Raw genomic sequence first — 15451 nt, forward strand, 5'->3', positions numbered from 1 at the left:
CTTTGAATTTCCCCACAGAAGTTTTCAACTCGTACGAGTAAGTAGATACTCTTTATGGCCTAGGTGACTGATCTTCAGGCTTTCCTTTAAGTAACAGGTTGAACAGAGATGAGACTCTGCAAATAACTGTCTTGTTCATTCTTCGAAGTGAAGCTTATAATCTTGGTGAAAACTTCTAATTTTAAAGAATCATTCAAGCTGTTGAGACATTTATTTTTACATCTATAAAAATATACATGATTGGGATATCCTTCTCTATTAAGCTTCTAATTTTTAACTTCCATGCATTCTACTTCGAGTGTCACAGCAGCTACCACGTTTCCTTTCCAGTTTGTATATTGACTGCCAGTTATTCCAGATCCTTTTATTATTTCGTTCTTGTATAGTTTAAGATTTTTCACGACTTTCTTTCTCTTGGGGTTTATAGTGGGCACTTCTTCATATTCTTCCATTTTTTTCACCTAACACGACGCCTAAACTATTTAAGTAATTACACCGACTAGTACATTTTTAATATTAACATCTCCTGTAAGAAAAATAACGGACCGTTATGTGTACAAGGTAAAACAATTTTGTGGAGAAACAGCATAAGTCAATAACTTATGTCGTTTCTCTTCGGAACAATGAAATAGTACACTCAGTTTTCGTACTCTGAGGGGTCTGACATGTGTAGCATCACTCAAAAGACGAATAACAATTCAAAAATGAAATTTGACAAATTAACAACTTCGAACCGGTATGTATTGAAACTGGGGGACCATCAACTGGTAATAAATATTCTTTTAATAAAAAATATGTGAATATTGTTGTATAAAAATGTTTTATTTACATTTTAAATTATAATTCAAGAACGGCGTGGTAGAACGTCCTCTAGATAATTAGACGACTCTGATGTTATAGCTCATATACAGAGCTTTCCGGCGTACCAGAGCCACTATTCTAGGGAAAAAGACCCTAACAGAAAATACCTTAACAGTGAACTGACGGTGAAAAAAATGTACGATTTATATAAAGAGAATTGTATAAAGGAAAAAACTGAACCCAAAAAACTTAAATACTATTACTAAATTTTCAACACAAAGTTTAACTTAAACTTTAAGCCTCCACATCAAGATACTTGTAAGCTTTGCGATGAACTTGATCTAAAAATAAAAGCTGCAAGCGATGAGAATATTAAGAAAAGTTTATGTCTCCAGAAAGATGATCATCAGCGTTTGGCAGATACAGCTAGGGATTCCCTAAAAAAACAACTCAAAAAGAGTAGAGGAAGCATATATAATCACTTTCGACCTACAGAAGGCTCTTCCTTTTCCTAAGCTAACAGTATCTGTAGCCTATTATAAAAGAAACTTATATTTATATAATTTTCGTATACATAATGTGAATAATAACATAGGATTTATGTACGTATGGGATGAAACTACAGGAGGACGGGGATCTCAGGACATTGCAACTTGTTTAGTCAAACATTTAAAACAAAACGCTGCATCTTATTCCCATATTATTGCATACTCAGATTTCTGTACTGGTCAAAACAAGAACGTAAAAACTAGCCTTTTTTTGTTAAGAGTTGTTCAGGATAATAACGTCAGCATCAATATCATTGATCTTAAATTCTTGGTGTCTGGTCATTCATATCTCCCAAACGACGGTGAATTCGGAGTTATAGAAACTGCTAGCCGAAGGTATAACCAAATCTACAGCCCCGAGCAATGGATTGAAATTATAAAAAATGCAAAAAAAAAAAGACCCACGTTTCACTGTAATTGAAATGCAGCGTGAAGAGTTTTTAAGTACGAATAATTTGGAAAAGGCAATCTTGGCTTAACATAAGATGGCTTCGGTTTCAACGGACAGAGCCTCTGCTATTTCAATTTAAAGAGACATTGGATCCGGATGCAAAATTTTATAAAGTTACAAAATCTCTTAAATATTAATCAAGATAAACTTTATCCTTCAAGGAGAATTGTTACAGAAGCAAAAAAATGGATATGATGGATATTTTGCCCTTCATCCCACCTGTGTATCATCAATTCTACAGAAATTTACCACTTCAAGGAGTAACTCGTTCATTAAAAATCAACAGAACAGAAGAAGACCGCGAATCAAATGATGAGATGACATATTCTTAACACAAATTTCTTCGAAAATAAAAAAAATTCAGTTTAAAAATGGATTAAGTCCATATTTTCATTTTCATTTGCTTATATTTTAGTTAATAGTACACTTTGAAATCTTTTGTCATTATTTTAACATGAATTATTGTTACAATTTTCGAAATATGTAAATAAACATTATATTTCTTTTATTTTCCCGTCTTTTCATTAAACTTTAAATATCTCGAATTTAACATATGTGGACAGGACATATTCCACTAATATTCTGAACGCCTCATATCTAAAAGACTACTCTATGCATTCGAGTGTTATTTGAAGGAAAATAATAAACAGTGTGGTAACCATGTTCAGCTGTTCGAGTCATCGATCGTGCACAAAACCCGTACAGTATGTCTACCAAACTAAGTACCGTCTACCTCCAAGTCTGTCCACAAGCACCAAGCCCATATAACACACCAGCAGCACCACACCAGGCCAGGCAAATCGTCTTCGTCATCGTTTCACTTGAATCAACACAATTGGAGTTTCTGTGTTGTGTGCTTCTCCGGCTTGTCCTCAAATGTAATTCTGCTGCACAACAAGACGGACGTGCCCAGGTGACAGACTTCTGATCTGAGTTAGTTCGAGTTCGCGCGGATCGGTTTAGAAATATTTACGTGGTGTTAGCGTAGCGTTGAATGGAAATGGGTTCCGTAGTCGTATTTGTTTTTCGTATATTTGGGGTATCGCATTGATAAGTGACATTTGGGTTTTTGTTTTTATCATTATCATTATTTTTATTTACCGATAACTTTTCTCTCGATAGTACGTGATAACATGTGCGGTTTGGCTTTGGATTCAATCTAATCATAATCAAGACAAAAATACCTTGTGCTAAACAGTTTCAGTGTGCTTCTTGGGGTTTATGATAATTTATTAATAATCAGTTACTTTAATAAAGAATATTTTAATTCGCGAGTGTCATCAGAATTTTTTGTTTCGAGTGCTAGGAAATAATTTTGTAATAAAATATTGCTTGATCGGTTGATTGTTTTTTGTTGTTGTGGAGTACAGTGACACATTGACTGAATATTTGTTGTAGAAGAGTTTCCTATTTTTGTTTTCTTATTCAAAGACCGATCGGATAACGTTGAAATAATTTGTCGACGTTAAGTGCAGTGTTTGCGGATTTAAAAGAGGATTTAATTGGATATCTATTATTTCTCACGAATAAAAGGATAATCAACTTGAAACAAAAGGTAGGTAGGAGCTTTTGATGATATTATGTAACTTAAGTAGGTTCATAGGTGCTTATCTAATGTAAAAAGTACCTAATTTCAAATTATTACTGTGTCTTAATTTTGTTGAACATACAACTCCTTTGGTAAAGGTATATACGAGCTTCATATTGATTGTATACTTACATGGTTGAAGAATTTAGTGCTGTTTGTTGATATTTAAGAAGATGATCAAGTTTCTTGAGTTCTTTCCTGAAATGAACGGTATTTTGTTGTGGAAATTAAATCAAGTGTCAATGACTTTGTTTATGTTTTGTAATTTTTAAATAAAGTTACTAAAAATAAAAATTGAAAATAACTTTAATATAATTAAAAATTGAAATAATTTGAATCCAGTGTTGACATTGTGTTATGATTCACAAAAAAAAATCTGCAATAGGTATAATCTTGAATTCTGCAATTAAAATGTCAGTTTTTACATTTCTTACATAGCTAATGAACATTTTAAAAAATCACACTTAAGCTATCCGCAACTCTTGTATCGGATTCTATAATCGACATGAACTGTTTAAACATTCGGATACAAAAACTTAGAACAAAATTATTTACTATTAGAGAAATAATTTTTAAATAAAGAACTTATTTTTGTACATGCCTCCTTTTTGACATTGAAAAACCAAAAATTTAAAGATAGTATCACACCATAACCAATTTTGCGTAAACTCAAAATTATTGAAGGTTTTCAGTTTTTAACTTCCCATAGGAAGTTATTGTAATGGGTCCGATTTGTCAAATTGAAAATTTTGACATTTCTCGACGTTTTAAGGTCCCTAGAGTTGAAATAAAAGATTTTTAGAAAGATGTCGTACGTCCGTACGTTCGCGACATTTTTTTCGTCGTCCATAGCTCAAGAACCAGAAGAGATATCGATTTCAAATAAATTTTGTTATACAGATAATAAGGCAGAAAGATGCAGAAAGGGCTCTCAAGAAAATTGCGTGGGTGGTTTTTTTACCATTGCAGTTTGAAAAAATGGTGAACATTTTGGTTAACCCTAAATATCTTACGAACCAAAAACGCTAGAGACTTGAATTAAATTTTATATAATATATTGTAACGTCATATCAAAGAAGTATATTTTAAGAAAAAAATCCATTTAACGGTTTTTTTATAAAAAAATTGTAACCTACAACATTTTACGACTTAAATTTGATTTCATCTCCAAAACAATTTTGTGCAACGAATAATCATTTTTTGACATCTGATAAAATTTTGAGAAAAATCGATTTGACAGTTTTTTTTATAAAAAATAAAAATCTAAAAAAAACATTACTCAAAGTTCGTAAAAATTGAATATCGATTCAAATATATTTTTAAAAACTTGAAATTTAGGCATCGAACATATTTTATCTTATAAGAAATATTGATTTCAACATTCTGAAAATGTTGAGAAAAATCGAATTGACAGTTTTTGTACAAAAAATTAAAAACCTAAAAAAAAATTAACAAAAGTTAGTAAAAAAAATTAATTTCCGACTCGAATATCTTTTCAAAACTTTGAGATATTGGCTTTAATTTACTTTAATAATCAAAAACTACTGTTGTCAACATTCATTAAAATTTTGAAAAAAAATCGTATTGACAGTTTTTTTTTTAAATTAAAAACCGAAAAAAAATTAACAAAACTTGGTAAAAAATGATTTTCGACTCAAATATCTTTTCAAACATTTGAGATAATAGCTTTTAACTAATTTTTACTTGTAAGAAATATTGTTTTCAACATTCGATCGAATTGACAGTTTTTTTTACAAAAAATAAAAATCTAAAAAAAACATTACTCAAAGTTGGTAAAAATTGAATATCGATTCAAATATCTTTTCAAAAACTTAAAATTTAGACATCAACCTTATTTTATCTTATAAGTAATATTGTTTTAAACATTCTGAAAAATGTTGAGAAAAATCTAATTGACCTTTTTTTCAAAAAATAAAAACCTAAAAATAATTAATAAAAGTTGGTAAAAATTGATTTTCGACTCAAATATCTTTTCAAAACTTTGAGGTATTGGCTTTAATTTACTTTTATATTTCAAAAAAATATTGCTGTCAACATTCAGTAAAATTTTGAAAAAAATCGAATTGATATTTTTTTTACAAAAAATTGACAAAAAAGTTGGTAAAAATTGATTTTCGACTTAAATATCTTTTTAAAAATTTGAGATAATAGGTTCTTACTAATTTTCGCTTATAAGAAATATTGTTTTAAACATTCGATAAAATTTTGAAAAAAATCGAATTGACAGTTTTCTTACAAAAAATAAAACTCTAAAAAGAAACAATGCTAAAACTTGGTAAAAATTTACTTTCTACTCAAATAGCTTTTCAAAAATTACAAATATTGGCTTGAAACTTATTTTATTTCTCAGAAAATATTGTTTTCGATACACAGTCATTTTTATATAAAAATCCAATAGTCCGTTTTTTCATAAAAAATAAAATCTACAAAAAATAGTACGCAAATTTGGTAAAAATTAATGCGAGTACATATAGACAAACTTTTAAGCAAAGTCCGGCAGACGGGATGGGAAGTTATCAGTGTGGGTGGCATCCCAGCCTCTTTTTTTTATAATATTTCTATATCAGCCAATTATACTACCAAAAGGTGTTAGATTTGTTTTTCCCAAAGCCATACAATGGAACTATCAGATGGATTGTTGATTTAATTTTGAGTCCACACAGAAAATATATTCCTATATAAAAATGAAAGAATTGCCAACAATTGTCAGATGTCTTAAGCAATGTCATCTGAAAATTTCAAATATGACATTGACAACTTAAAGTGACAGGTTTTGACAAATATGTAAGTTCCTACGATTGTCAGGCATTTGGCTGGTTTATATTTCTAAGATTTCTGAGAATTTTCCAAGACGGATTGACGGATCAGGAAAATAAATCATAAACATAATTATTCACTATTTATTTCACCTAGCAATCAATTTAGCTTTGCATTTCTTCTCATCCTTTTAAAATTGTGCGACAGAGAATTCTGAAGAAATCCAATCATAAAACTTCTGTTGTCAGATTTCTGACAGCAAAAGTGGGAAATTTTGTTTAAACTTGTATTTCAGAGACTAAAAAAAATGTCTCCAAGATCTTAAGAAATATAAACTAGCCAAGTAGGATCATTTGTGATACTGACAGATCTGACAGTAGTTTCTACCTACTTAGCTTCAAGTTTCATTTAAAAAAGTGAAAAAGGGATTCTAAATAAATTCCTTGAAATCTCCTCTCGTGAGTGATTTAATTCACTCCCCTTATTGCGCGTCGTGTCGATGTGTCTTTCTCAATTGTAAGGAAAGGTTGTCTATAGTCGACTCCGCCTTTCGGTTATATGCAACAACTTTTTTTCACGTCCCTTATTTAAAAACTGCCATTTATTGAAACAATATTCTTCCGTATTAATAATAGTTTGTTTCTGAAACTCGTATTTTTAAAGTTTAAACACACCTTAAAAATGACAATTTCTCGTTTTGTTGCTCGAGGTGACTTTGTTTGAAGCTATAATACATTCGAAATTGCTCGGAACCACGTCCCATTTTTCAGTGTTGTGGCATTTTAAAATTCATTAAAATCGACTTATGGCAGTGTTTTTAAAGTATACTATTTTCAGAACTTCAATTAAGACCTTTCGGTTAAGCCTACAACTTTGCCCCGTATAATAACAAAAAAATTAATGTCGTCGAAGTCATTCCAACTACTGACGAATAATACTGGACAAGACTGTTTATAATAATTATTTCCCACATCAATAATTCAGATACGCGGAAGATAAAATACAAGAAGTTACTTTTTATTGACATCTAAATTCTCTTAACTGTCAATGTCAATGTCATCTGACATCTTAACTGTATACAATCTATTATTTGTATTGACTCTTAAACAATTTGTTTGGCATTCATAGTAACAAATTGAACAATCCAGCGGATAAAAATTCCCATTTACACACCCGCAAGAAGAAGAAGATGAAGAAAGACCCATTTAATTAAAAAAGATCTCTATAAATGCGGAAAAATTTCCTAAACCGGTACTTTTATGTCAAGTTTAAGAAAAATAAATCAATTACACTAACAGATCATTGCAATTATTTAACTGTCAATCGATCGTTCACGTTCGTTTTGTAATCCTAAAATGGCAATCGATGATCCATCAATTAACTAAAAACATAAACAATCAATAGTTCGGTATTTGCCAAGACCAGAGAAGGTACCTATACGATAGGTACATAGTTTTTAGACATTATAACTTACAATGGAATGTCAAACCTGTTGCCTACTTGGATTCATACAAATTTATCAGCTTCTGTTTAAGTGTATAGTAAAAAAAGAAACTAGGAGAAACCGTAATATCAATTAAATCAAGCATTTTGTTGTTCTTAGAAAATTTAATTAAATTAAATTAATTAAAAACAATAAACAAAAAAAAACTATTTGCGCAGTCGAGGCGACGAGTCACCTTTTACAAACAAAACAACCAAACTATCGGCAGATGATTCATATACCAACAAACAAATGGTTTTCTCTGTCAGTGACTCTCGCTCGACTCAAGTCTTAAGTCAGATCAATTTTACTTACTAAGTAGAATGGAATTTGCTAAGGTATTTCGGTATCGGTATCGTTAGGTAGGTAAGCCGGACAAAATATTTTTGAAGGTTCTTTCTGGTAATAATGTTATTTTAATGCGAAAACCCAAAGTTAATGAATGAAATTCATTCATAATGACAGGCTTGAATACCTTCTGATTCGTAAGTAATGTAAATAAGATTCGATTCTAAAGAAGCGTGTAAATGGTATTTAAGGCTTTTACAAATAACGTAAGAACTGGTTTTATGTTTAGGAAGTCGAAGATGGCTTCAGGGGAGTTGGAAATTGTAACAACTTTAATATTTAACTCTAACAGCGGAAGTAAAAGGGCGATTTTTAATGGAATTTACTTTAAAATTAACCTATATTTAGCCTTTTAATTACAAAGCTTGTAAATTAGAAAGGTATTATTTTTCTGAAGCATTCATTTTTGACTTTATATTTCCTGGAAAATTTATTGGATGTCAGACTTGATTGGCTAGATCTTAAATCTTATATAAAAATACATTTACTTTCTACATAAATGATGGCTTACAAAAACCTAAGGATTCAGCGTCAAATGTTCAGAAATCTTAAATTTAAAAGCATCTTATTGGGAAGTTGTCATATAAATTTAATGACTTAACATTTACTCACATAAATAATTAAATGAAGTTTTGTCAAATGATATCTTTTCATGACATACGATTTTCACATTGGAATCTTTGACAGCGGCGAATTGTGACATTGCATCATTTTATATTATTTATGGGATACAAACATAATTTGTCAACAGCATTTTGATGTGAACATAGCTTAAAATCCACTATACGTAGATGAAAAATATTTGACATCCAAATTTGACTGTATTCAACATTTGACTATATCTGAAAATTCGATTGACACTTGTTTAAAAACCTTCAGATTCTGCATTTAATTTTACAAAAAACTTAAATTTTCGAGCCCCTTATTGGCCAGCTGTCATAAAAAGACAAGAAAATTTAAGTGACATTTACTTAAAACATTTAGTGAGGTTTTGGAAAATAATATACGGTGTTCAAATTTGATTATTATGGCTGAAACACAAACACGATTCAGCTTCGGCTTCGCCAGTCGTTTACGAGTTCAGCCATAAGAACGTCAGCTGACGTTTCATTTGACAATCGTAAGGAAATAACGTAATGTGCCTCCAAAAGGAAGCTCTAGTTCAACATTTGCTTTGTCTGGCAGCTCAACAGCTGTAAAAAAGTCAACAAACAAAATACATTGGCTTTTGGAGGGATTCCCATTGGTCGTTATAGGCTGTGTAATCGATAAATAAAATTTTTTCGATTTCAAAACTCATTTTTTTTTTAGTTTGAGAAAAAATAACAGCTGCTAATGACAGAAGTGCCATTTTAGAAATGTCATATTGGAAGTGTCATCCAAAGCAACCTCGAAGGTGGCCCAACGTAAAGTAGACGAGACCGTTTGTGTTTCAGCCATTATAGAGACGAATTGTGATATCTCATAATTTAATTTTTTTGTATGCGATACAAAAATGAGACGTCAAAAGGATTTTAATGTGAACATAGCTTAAAATCTACTTAACGTAACGGACATTGGACATTAAGATTTGACTTCATTCAACGTTTGACTATGTTTGAAAATTTGGATGACATTTTTTAAAAAGGCACTATTAAAAAATTAAGTGGACTAAATATGATATAGAAATTAGTCCTTAAGATCTAAAAGATAAGAAGCAACCAAAATGTATTCAACAAAATGTTAAATTATTTATGATAAAAAATTCTAAGACATATATTTAAATTATAATATTTCTATCTCCTAAAAAAATACGTTTTAACGTTGGAAAGTTAGACAAGGAAATCCCCTATTTACTGGTTTTTAAAAATTGACATTGAAACTCGTCAAACAACAACCGGCGGCGTCACTATAAATTAATTAAAATTTCTCTTTAAATAAGAACTTGAAAACTTCTCTACCAATATAATTTATAATGACGCTCACGATGAGTAATTTATTTATTTAAAAAAAAAGTGCGGGTTTGTCTGCGTATAGTCATCTCTGTTAAATGCGATAGCATACAAAACAAATGATCATGAAAATTGCCATTGTTTAGGTTGATGACTTATCTGCCTACACCTATCCTTCAAAATGTCACGAGGAAAATATATTTTATATTTGACATTTGGCGGTCGTAACTTTTGTATTGTTTGACGTTTAAAATGTTTCACGTTACTTAATACTGAATTTGAAGTGTCAAATTTGACAAATACAATCACATTTTATGCAAACTTAGAGAATTTTAATAAATGGAGAAAATGTCAAAAATGAATCTGTCAAAAAATATCCCAGATGCATTTGTGCAAAATTATTAATGGATCTGTTTCTCTATTTCGCATTGCTATGAATTTCTTTGGATAGTTACACGATCTGTTTACTTTTGATTTAACTCTTTTAGGAGGACTTATTTTGACATTTATGGCTGAATCACAAACACGCGTCAGCTTCGTCTGCGTTACGGTGGGCCTGCATCGAGGTTGCTTTGAATGACATTTCTATAACAGCTGCTTCATCCCTCCAAAGAGAAAATGTTTTGTTTCTTGACATTTTTTACAGCTGTTGAGCTGTCAGACAAAGCAAATGTTCAGATAATTGAACTAGAGCCTCCGTTTGGAGTCACATTAGGTTCTTTTCCTTACAATCGTTAAACGAAACGTGAGGCGTGTTTGTGATTCAGCCATTAGTCATTTAATCTCCCTAATAAGTAATGCGATGCAATCGTGACATAAAGGTTGCCATTTAAATTTTGACAACTGAACCATCTACCAAAAAATGTCTCAAATCTTCGAATCTAATAAATCTACTTCCGTTTAAATATAAAATTATCTACTTTCGTATGCCTATTGAGAAAATATGCTAAAACGCACGAATTGCATGTAATTTAAATATTTAGCAGTGATAAGAATTTTAAACGCTAGCATCTCTTCCATCACATAACACAAAAATCTCATAAGAACCTGCTGTTGTCAAGCTATAATAAAAAATAAGTTCATGTAGGCATGCAGTCAATATCTATAATTAAATAACTAATGACAAGTAACCATCATCATCACAACATTCATGACAAAATTTCGATGTATACTTTATAAGCTAAAGCTTCTTTATTATATAAAACTTAACTATAGGTGGCAGTACTGTACCTATTACCAGATTACTCTACAAACTACTATAGGTAATAAGTTAAGGCGTGCCATTGAACGTGATTTGTATGCAAATTATGTGACTAAATGCGTTGCGTACGCCTGTTTCGCCGACAACTACGACGCCTATTTCGATGACAGACGACTCGACAACAATACCGAGACCGACACGCCTAAGCCTAAAACCAAAACCACGAATGTCAATGCGTTGCGCTTCTGTTCTGAACTTGGTTATGATGAAGCTACGTAAGGGGACGTAGTAAATATTAGATTTATGTGATTTGTCTCCATTCTATGTTTATTTGTTGATATTGTCATTGTTTATTAGTCATGTTGATGCATTGTTAATTTGACAAGTGAGTGATTTGATTTTTGTGTTAAATACCTGCATGAAGGTATCGAGACATATTTAAACTAAGCTAAGAACTTAAGAATGTAAGTCGATTCTAAGAAACTCGGGGTGAATGTTTAGGCGTTTTAGGATGTAATGGAATTTATTTCCATTGAAAAGTGTAAACGAAAATAGATTGATTTCATATACCAATGGAAATCCGTGTAAATCCATTGAATAAACGATCTTTTAGTTAGTTTTCACTTTTCACTTCGTGGTGGTGTACATTTCTACAGAGACAGCTAAAGTGTCGTTTAGTGACAACTTACTTGAACGATACTACCAAATGACAAGTTTGCTCAGAATTTCGAAAGTTTGAGATTTCAAAACTTAAGTAAAGTTCAAATGAATTGATACTAAAAATTGTCTCGAATATCACTGTCATTTCTGACAATTAATCTCGTGAACACAGAATTTAACGACTTTAAAATGAAATGAAATGCCAACCGTGTGAACAGGCAATTCTGCTGAAAGGTATTCGCAAATTGTCATTCTTATTGACAGCTTATGTCAGAGTTTTAGGACATCTGAGTTCTTAAAGCGTCTGATTGGTCAACTGTCACTTAAAGTTAGATGATATTTACACGGCTATTCTTTTATTTGAATGTTTTAGGTGAGTGCGTTTCACCAAAATTCAATACTTATTGCCAAATTAAGCTAACATAATGAACGAAGCCTATTATTGCCAAACCGAAGAAAAAAAACTAATTTTAGCAAAACTTATTGCTTAATTTCAATCATCTGATATCCATATCCGATACGGAACGGTTTCATTTTAATCTTTATTGTTTTTTCTGAATTTTTGTAATCTTTAAATTAATTATTTTAAGTGGTTTTTGTTGGAATTCGATGATTAGCAATGCAAATGTGGAAGATATTGATCAAGCAGGTAGCTAAAATTAAGTGTAGAAAAAAATAACACAAATAATGGCTACATTAACAGACTTGTTTTTGATTAGTGTCTTATTTAGAGTGCCTAGGGTATTGACTTCGTACGTTGAAAATGTATATTTTATAAGTGGGTTTACACGGGTGTACAATAGTAATTTTTATTTTGTATATCAATTTTCGCTAAAGAATTTTTTTATTTTGACAGTAAACTTACAAAAGCCTGTTATATTTCTTTCACTACGTTTTTAGTAAGAGCAAATTCTGAAATACTACGAATTTCTTAATCGCAAAATTGACATAAGAAAATTCTTTGACTATGTTCTTCAGATTTGTTCAGTAGATAATATTGAAAATTTTGACACCTCTATTTGGAGGCAGCACGAGCTAAGATTACGTTCACGTGTTTTCTCCAAAATTCATCTAAAAACTGAGCTAAATGTTGACAGAAGAACGATGTTTACAAAATGCAACTGATCTTTGGGAAACTTTCGTCTAAGTTCTAATTTGAAGGTTAAATTTGTTGTTTTTTTTTGTATTTCGTAATCTTTTTTTATTTTGGCTTGAAAAGACTTTGCTCAAGAAATAACTTCTCAATATTCATTTTATCTTAACACCGGACAAAATACAATTTATGACAGAACCCAATCCCAATCAATTGAACGTAGCGATAGAAAATTTAAAAATGGGTCCGTTTTGAAACTATTTTTGTTAAGAAAATAAAAGTTTCTTTTAGCGGATATGTTGTATATTCAAAATGTCATTTTTATTATAAAACCAATTCTATAAGAATATTCAACCTCTACAATTAACCCTTTTAGCTACGATCTCCAATGTTCTCTCAAAAATTAGCTCGTAATAAATGCACCAAGCAATTTTATCAGTCCACTAAATTTTGACAGTTCAATAATATACAATAATATGACATTTTTGCTAGAGCGTACCTACCACTCCACTAAAATGCTTTGCTAAGTTGAAGCTTGACTAAGTGTTGGAGTAATTTTCATAGGGAAGCTACATTCTAGCTTGAACTGCGTACCATGCTTTATAAACAAAAATTTAATTATTTTTGCTCCTTGGAGATAATTTTTAACCAATTTTTCGAACATTTAGAACATTTTCTGCCAAAAAAAGCGACTTTACTTCAAGAATTATTTGCTTAAACATAATCTCTTGACTAGTCTCACGGTTCAAAATAATAAAACCAAAAACTTGAATTTGCGGACCCTTTAAACATCTAATAAAATAAACCCATAATTGGTGGTGTTGTGTGCTTAGTTGCTCTGTATTTTTGGAATCAAATTTCATCGAAAACATGAGTTTCACTTGCTCTGGCCAAAAACGAGGTGTACGACATGTTCAATTGCTTGGAAGGACGAGAAATCGATTATTTTGGATCATAAGTAGCAATATATTCGATAGACAGACCTTAGATAGCTCAGTAACGTTTTCACCCTCTTCAAATTACCTCAAAACTCAGACGATTGCTTGCTTAGTCGGTCGAAGACGACCGCCAAAAGTCTACTTACTTACTTACTACATTCCGGGGAGGATCTGGGCCTCAACCAACATGCGTCTCCAGCCAGCTCGGTCCCTAGCTAGCTGTCTCCAGTTTCGCACGTCAAGTTGGTTGAGGTCCTCTCTCACCTGGGTGCACCACCTGAGTCGCGGTCTTCCTCTACTGCGCCGTCCCTCGGGATTGGATTCGAAGACCTTCCGGGCTGGAGCGTTGATGTCCATCCACTCTACATGACCTAGCCATCTAAGCCGTTGGACTTTAATTCTGCTAACTAGGTCAGTGTCGCTGTACAGCCCGTACAGTTCGTCGTTATATCTTCTCCACCATTCTCCATCACCCGAAGAATTTTTCTCTTAGAGGATCCTAAGACGCTCTCATCTTTCTTTGACAGGGTCCAGGCCTCAGCGCCATAAATGAGAACTGGGATGGTGAGTGTCTTATAGATGGTGATTTTACATGCTCGAGAGAGGACTTTACTTCTTTATTGCCTTCTAAGTCCAAGGAAGCTGCGATTTGCAAGAGTTATTCTTAGTTTGATTTCAGCGCTGGTGTCGCTGTCTGTATTAATAGCGGTGCCTAGGTAGACAAAGTCTTTACCTACCTCAGAGTTATAGCTGTCCTTGGTGACGTTTTGGTGAAGACGTCGTTGTTCAGTGTCCTTTTTTGATGACAGCATATACTTGGTCTTGCCCTCGTTGACCACTAAACCCATCTTCTTCGCTTCCGTCGCAATGCTCAAAAACGCTCCACTGACATCACGCTTTGATCTTCCAATTATGCCAAAAGTCATCGTTGTTTAATTTAACATTAACGCGTTTGTTAGTTTCTTAGCCGTATCCTTATCGTTAATTACAAACATTTATATTTATATTATGATACTTAAAATGACAGCTGAGTTTGACATGTGTCATATGCTATCGCTACCAGTGTGAAACCTTGGAATTAATGACCCTCTATTAAATGTTTAAAAAGCATTGTGCTCAAAAGAAAGCCACTCTTTGTTAACAGACATTCTTGATTAAAAAAATGTGAAGTAATTTTGGATTGAATTAATTACCTCTAAAAAATTGTTAAAAACTTGATTCACTGTAAACAAACTAACCCCAATTTTCATTAAAAGACTCGAAACGCAGTCCTCCACAATTCAAAAAGTCACTCCTAGAAGCATACAAAAATACAGCACTTTTTCACTATTATCAAAAAATAATCACATCGATTACAGAATGCAATAAGTAGGCCGCGAAGAGATCCTAAGGGACTTCAATTGCAGTCAACTTCATTCTTTAAACGTACATTTTTACAGAGGAAACTAGTTAGTTTTTCAAGCGTCTTTAATTCACAAATTCGCAATATCTACTTTATGTTTATAGTACAAAAACACTCCTCAGGCAAGCTACAAGTCCACCACGATTTGTATAAAGACATATTAGTTATTTCTTTTCCAAATTGACAAGGAATCCTTTAACAGAAAGCATTAAACAAATCTGTGCAGAAA

General features: G+C 31.8%; 1 protein-coding gene across 1 annotated transcript in view; it reads left to right on the forward strand.

Annotated features, from left to right (window-relative positions):
• Positions 1-2604: 2604 nt before the first annotated feature.
• Positions 2605-15451, forward strand: part of LOC129949414 (uncharacterized) — a 54320-nt gene continuing 41473 nt past the window's right edge. The window contains exon 1 of the mRNA XM_056060859.1: positions 2605-3355. The gene's annotated coding sequence lies outside the window, so the exon portion shown is untranslated. The remainder of the gene's footprint in view (positions 3356-15451) is intronic.

This window comes from Eupeodes corollae, chromosome 3, assembly GCF_945859685.1.
Source record: "Eupeodes corollae chromosome 3, idEupCoro1.1, whole genome shotgun sequence".
Lineage (NCBI taxonomy): Eukaryota > Metazoa > Arthropoda > Insecta > Diptera > Syrphidae > Eupeodes > Eupeodes corollae.